Raw genomic sequence first — 6,142 nt, 5'->3', positions numbered from 1 at the left:
GTACAAATGTTTACAATCAGCTTTAGTAGTAATTGACAGAACTGCAGCTGCTCTACTACTATAACATGAGTACAATCAGCAGGACACTGGACTCTATCGACTTTTTGAAACTGGGTGGTTCGAGCCCTGAATGCTGATTGGCTGACAGCTGTGGTACAGTGGGGAAAAAAAGTATTTAGTCAGCCACCAATTGTGCAAGTTCCCCCACTTAAAAAGATGAGAGGCCTGTAATTTATCATAGGTACACGTCAACTATGACAAACAAAATGAGAAAACAAATTCCAGAAAATCACATTGTAGGATTTTTAATGAATTTATTTGCAAATTATGGTGGAAAATAAGTATTTGGTCAATAACTAAAGTTTCTCAATACTTTGTTATATACCCTTTGTTGGCAATGACACAGGTCAAACGTTTTCTGTAAGTCTTCACAAGGTTTCCACACACTGTTGCTGGTGTTTTGGCCCATTCCTCCATGCAGATCTCCTCTAGAGCAGTGATGTTTTGGGGCTGTCGCTGGGCAACACAGACTTTCAACTCCCTCCAAAGATTTTCTATGGGGTTGAGATCTGGAGACTGGTTAGGCCACTCCAGGACCTTGAAATGCTTCTTACGAAGCCACTCCTTCGTTGCCCGGGCGGTGTGTTTGGGATCATTGTCATGCTGAAAGACCCAGCCACGTTTCATCTTCAATGCCCTTGCTGATGGAAGGAGGTTTTCACTCAAAATCTCTCGATACATGGCCCCATTCTTTCCTTTACACGGATCAGTCGTCCTGGTCCCTTTGCAGAAAAACAGCCCCAAAGCATGATGTTTCCACCCCCATGCTTCACAGTAGGTATGGTGTTCTTTGGATGCAACTCAGCATTCTTTGTCCTCCAAACACGACGAGTTGAGTTTTTACCAAAAAGTTCTATTTTGGTTTCATCTGACCATATGACATTCTCCCAATCCTCTTCTGGATCATCCAAATGCACTCTAGCAAACTTCAGACGGGCCTGGACATGTACTGGCTTAAGCAGGGGGACACGTCTGGCACTAGCGGCGTAGTGTGTTACTGATGGTAGGCTTTGTTACTTTGGTCCCAGCTCTCTGCAGGTCATTCACTAGGTCCCCCCGTGTGGTTCTGGGATTTTTGCTCACCGTTCTTGTGATCATTTTGACCCCACGGGGTGAGATCTTGCGTGGAGTCCCAGATCGAGGGAGATTATCAGTGGTCTTGTATGTCTTCCATTTCCTAATAATTGCTCCCACAGTTGATTTCTTCAAACCAAGCTGCTTACCTATTGCAGATTCAGTCTTCCCAGCCTGGTGCAGGTCTACAATTTTGTTTCTGGTGTCCTTTGACAGCTCTTTGGTCTTGGCCATAGTGGAGTTTGGAGTGTGACTGTTTGAGGTTGTGGACAGGTGTCTTTTATACTGATAACAAGTTCAAACAGGTGCCATTAATACAGGTAACGAGTGGAGGACAGAGGAGCCTCTTAAAGAAGAAGTAACAGGTCTGTGAGAGCCAGAAATCTTGCTTGTTTGTAGGTGACCAAATACTTATTTTCCACCATAATTTGCAAATAAATTCATAAAAAATCCTACAATGTGATTTTCTGGATTTTCTTTTCTCAATTTGTCTGTCATAGTTGACGTGTACCTATGATGAAAATTACAGGCCTCTCATCTTTTTAAGTGGGAGAACTTGCACAATTGGTGGCTGACTAAATACTTTTTTTTCCCCCACTGTATATCAGACCGTATATCACGGGTATGACTAAACCATTTATTTTTACTGATCTAATTATGTTGGTAACCAGTTTTATAATAGCAGTAAGGCACCTCAGCGCTAAGGGCTCTGCGTTGCATCGTGCCTAAGAACAGCCCTTAGCCGTGGTATATTGGCCATATACCACACCTCCTCGGGCCTTATTGCGCAAGTATAGCATACAAGGTCACTGTATTATTATTATTATTATTATTATTATTATTATTATTATTATTCATATTGTTTGTTGATAGTAAACTTTACTTTGGTTTACAGATTTCTGTTATTACGTAATGGTAGAGGTTGTGTCACCAAAGTGAACCTTTTCCTAGAAAAGCCCCTGCGGTGTATTTACTCGGAACCAAACAGACCTTAACGCCAGAGGGATTAGTTAAACTTTTCCAATAAGAAACTCTTGTTTTTGTTGCACAACTTTTTGCTATGGTTTGCCATGTTGTGCACTAATGAATACAGCCCTGGCATGTGTTTTTCTCTCGGGTCAATGGAAGGAGCTGTCACACCAGTCTAGCAGTATAAACAAGCTCTGTTTAGTAGTGACTTGTCCTGCACTAGTGGAAACCCTCTGAACTGAGCTTGGGATCTCCCTCCTTTGCCCAGCCCAGAGCCCTTGTATTGAAAGGAAGGCTGTAGCGGTAGTCTATACAGTCAGCTAGGACTTCTATTAGCCTCAGGTAAACCAGAATGGGAGATAAAAGGAAGGACCCAGGTAGAAGTTAAAGAATGTACAGTGAGGGAAAAAAGTATTTGATCCCCTGCTGATTTTGTACGTTTGCCCACTGACAAAGAAATGATCAGTCTATAATTTTAATGGTAGGTTTATTTGAACAGTGAGAGACAGAATAACAACAAAAAAATCCAGAAAATGCGTGTCAAAAATGTTATGAATTGATTTGCATTTTAATGAGGGAAATAAGTATTTGACCCCCTCTCAATCAGAAAGATTTCTGGCTCCCAGGTGTCTTTTATACAGGTAACAAACTGAGATTAGGAGCACACTCTTAAAGGGAGCAATCAATCAGATTCCAAACTCTCCACCATGGCCAGGAACAAAGAGCTCTCCAAGGATGTCAGGGACAAGATTGTAGACCTACACAAGGCTGGAATGGGCTACAAGACCATCGCCAAGCAGCTTGATGAGAAGGTGACAACAGTTGGTGCGATTATTCGCAAATGGAAGAAACACAAAAGACTGTTAATCTCCCTCGGCCTGGGCCTCCATGCAAGATCTCACCTTGTGGAGTTGCAATGATCATGAGAACGGTGAGGAATCAGCCCAGAACTACACTGGAGGATCTTGTCAATGATCTCAAGGCAGCTGGGACCATAGTCACCAAGAAAACAATTGGTAACACACTACGCCGTGAAGGACTGAAATCCTGCAGCGCCCGCAATGTCCCCCTGCTCAAGAAAGCACATATACAGGCCCGTCTGAAGTTTGCCAATGAACATCTGAATGATTCAGAGGTGAAAGTGTTGTGGGCAGATGAGACCAAAATCGAGCTCTTTGGCATCAACTCAACTCGCCGTGTTTGGAGGAGGAGGAATGCTGCCTATGACCCCAAGAACTCCATCCCCACCGTCAAACATGGAGGTGGAAACATTATGCTTTGGGGGGGGGGTTTCTGCTAAGGGGACAGGACAACTTCACCGCATCAAAGGGACGATGGACGGGGCCATGTACCGTCAAATCTTGGGTGAGAACCTCCTTCCCTCAGCCAGGGCATTGAAAATGGGTCGTGGATGGGTATTCCAGCATGACAATGACCCAAAACACACGGCCAAGGCAACAAAGGAGTGGCTCAAGAAGAAGCACATTAAGGTCCTGGAGTGGCCTAGCCAGTCTCCAGACCTTAATCCCATAGATAATCTGTGGAGGGAGCTGAAGGTTCGAGTTGCCAAACGTCAGGCTCGAAACCTTAATGACTTGGAGAAGATCTGCAAAGAGGAGTGGGACAAAATCCCTTCTGAGATGTGTGCAAACCTGGTGGCCAACTACAAGAAACGTCTGACCTCTGTGATCGCCAACAAGGGTTTTGCCACCAAGTACTAAGTCATGTTTTGCAGAGGGGTCAAATACTTATTTCCCTCATTAAAATGCAAATAAATGTATAACACTTTTTACATGCGTTTTTCTGGATTTTTGTTGTTGTTACTCTGTCTCTCACTGTTCAAATAAACCTACCATTAAAATTATAGACTGATCATTTCTTTGTCAGTGGGTAAATGTACAAAATCAGCAGGGGATCAAATACTTTTTCCCCTCACTGTAAGCTTATGAACAGGTGGACTGAATTAAATACGATAACTAAGCTGCTAAAACTGAAAGTGTAGGTAATGCATGGAGATTGTTGCGATGTTGCTGAACTGGAGTGCAGTGGGCCCAACCCTGCTGTTTGGCCTGCTCTTCCTGGTATTCTATGAGGCGTACAGTTACCTCTCCCCCGGGAACAGGGTCCCTCCGGGCCCTACACCCTGGACCTCTGGTGGGGAACATGCCCCAGCTACTGACCAAACCTGCTAAAACTATGGCTGAGGTGAGTCTGGCTCTGCTTTGATTACTGTATGTACCAGTAATCCTAGTACGGGTAACGTAAGTGGTTCAATAGAATTTGTGAAGCATTCTTGCAAGAGGGGAAATGAAAACTAAGGGGGAAATTCAGACCCCAGCTAAGCATGCGTGAATCTTTATTCCCTATTTATTCATTGTTCTTCCTACGTGTATTCTGACCTTGAACTTAATCATGGGGAAATGCCAGTGACCGCAAAGTACACGTGGGGTGGAGATCAAAGAAATGGAAGTGTGGCGGAGGTGCCTACATATACACTCTATTCTGACAACTTAATTCCCTAATAATTCCACCAACTTGACATGCAAAGAAACCATGGATAAGGTTGATGAAACCTGCGGGTTCCAAATGGAAAAAGCTCATTTTTTTTGTTGTTGGTAGAAACAACAGCATTTTCCATGCATTAATGAATCGGACATGTAGGCTTATTAAATCATTATAGAGCTTAAACCCTTATTTTAAACTTGGAACTTGCAATCACACAGTTCCACAAGCAGTGTGGGCAATTAAGGTATATTTATTATATCATACCATTGTATTAGAATTATATTGTAGGCTACACTACGCGCCTCCATAAGGTAAGTCTGTATACCAACTACTATGAAGTGTGTAGGAAAGACGTACATTTCCTAAGTCTGAATCGGCCCCTATGTGAATTCAAACTGACATTGGGTATTCTGCATGCAGTCGAAGTATGCAGTACATAGGCACTATGCAATGAAACTAGCATGTGCAATTTAGGCAGCAGAGCCAAACATGGCCATACTGCTTAAATTAAACTTGCTATATTGCATAGTACTTATGTACTGCAATGCATACTTCGGGACCCAATGTCAGTTTGAATGCACTGTGGGATATTTACACGAGTATAATACACATTTGTACATGTGTGAAATAGGACACATATACAGTGGGGGAAAAAAGTATTTAGTCAGCCACCAATTGTGCAAGTTCTCCCACTTAAAAAGATGAGGCCTGTAATTTTCATCATAGGTACACGTCTACTATGACAGACAAATTGAGAAAATAAAATCCAGAAAATCACATTGTAGGATTTTTTATGAATTTATTTGCAAATTATGGTGGAAAATAAGTATTTGGTCACCTACAAACAAGCAAGATTTCTGGCTCTCACAGACCTGTAACTTCTTTTTTAAGAGGCTCCTCTGTCCTCCACTCGTTACCTGTATTAATGGCACCTGTTTGAACTTGTTATCAGTATAAAAGACACCTGTCCACAACCTCAAACAGTCACACTCCAAACTCCACTATGGCCAAGACCAAAGAGCTGTCAAAGGACACCAGAAACAAAATTGTAGACCTGCACCAGGCTGGGAAGACTGAATCTGCAATAGGTAAGCAGCTTGGTTTGAAGAAATCAACTGTGGGAGCAATTATTAGGAAATGGAAGACATACAAGACCACTGATAATCTCCCTCGATCTGGGACTCCACGCAAGATCTCACCCCGTGGGGTCAAAATGATCACAAGAACGGTGAGCAAAAATCCCAGAACCACACGGGGGGACCTAGTGAATGACCTGCAGAGAGCTGGGACCAAAGTAACAAAGCCCACCATCAGTAACACACTACGCCGCTAGTGCCAGACGTGTCCCCCTGCTTAAGCCAGTACATGTCCAGGCCCGTCTGAAGTTTGCTAGAGTGCATTTGGATGATCCAGAAGAGGATTGGGAGAATGTCATATGGTCAGATGAAACCAAAATAGAACTCGTCTCCTTCCTGAGCGGTATGACGGCTGCGTGGTCCCATGGTTTTTATACTTGCATACTATTGTTTGTACA

The sequence above is a fragment of the Coregonus lavaretus genome (assembly GCF_964263955.1).
Source record: "Coregonus lavaretus genome assembly, chromosome: 6".
Taxonomy (NCBI): Eukaryota; Metazoa; Chordata; class Actinopteri; order Salmoniformes; family Salmonidae; genus Coregonus; species Coregonus lavaretus.
Note: the sequence above shows the minus strand (reverse complement) of the source record.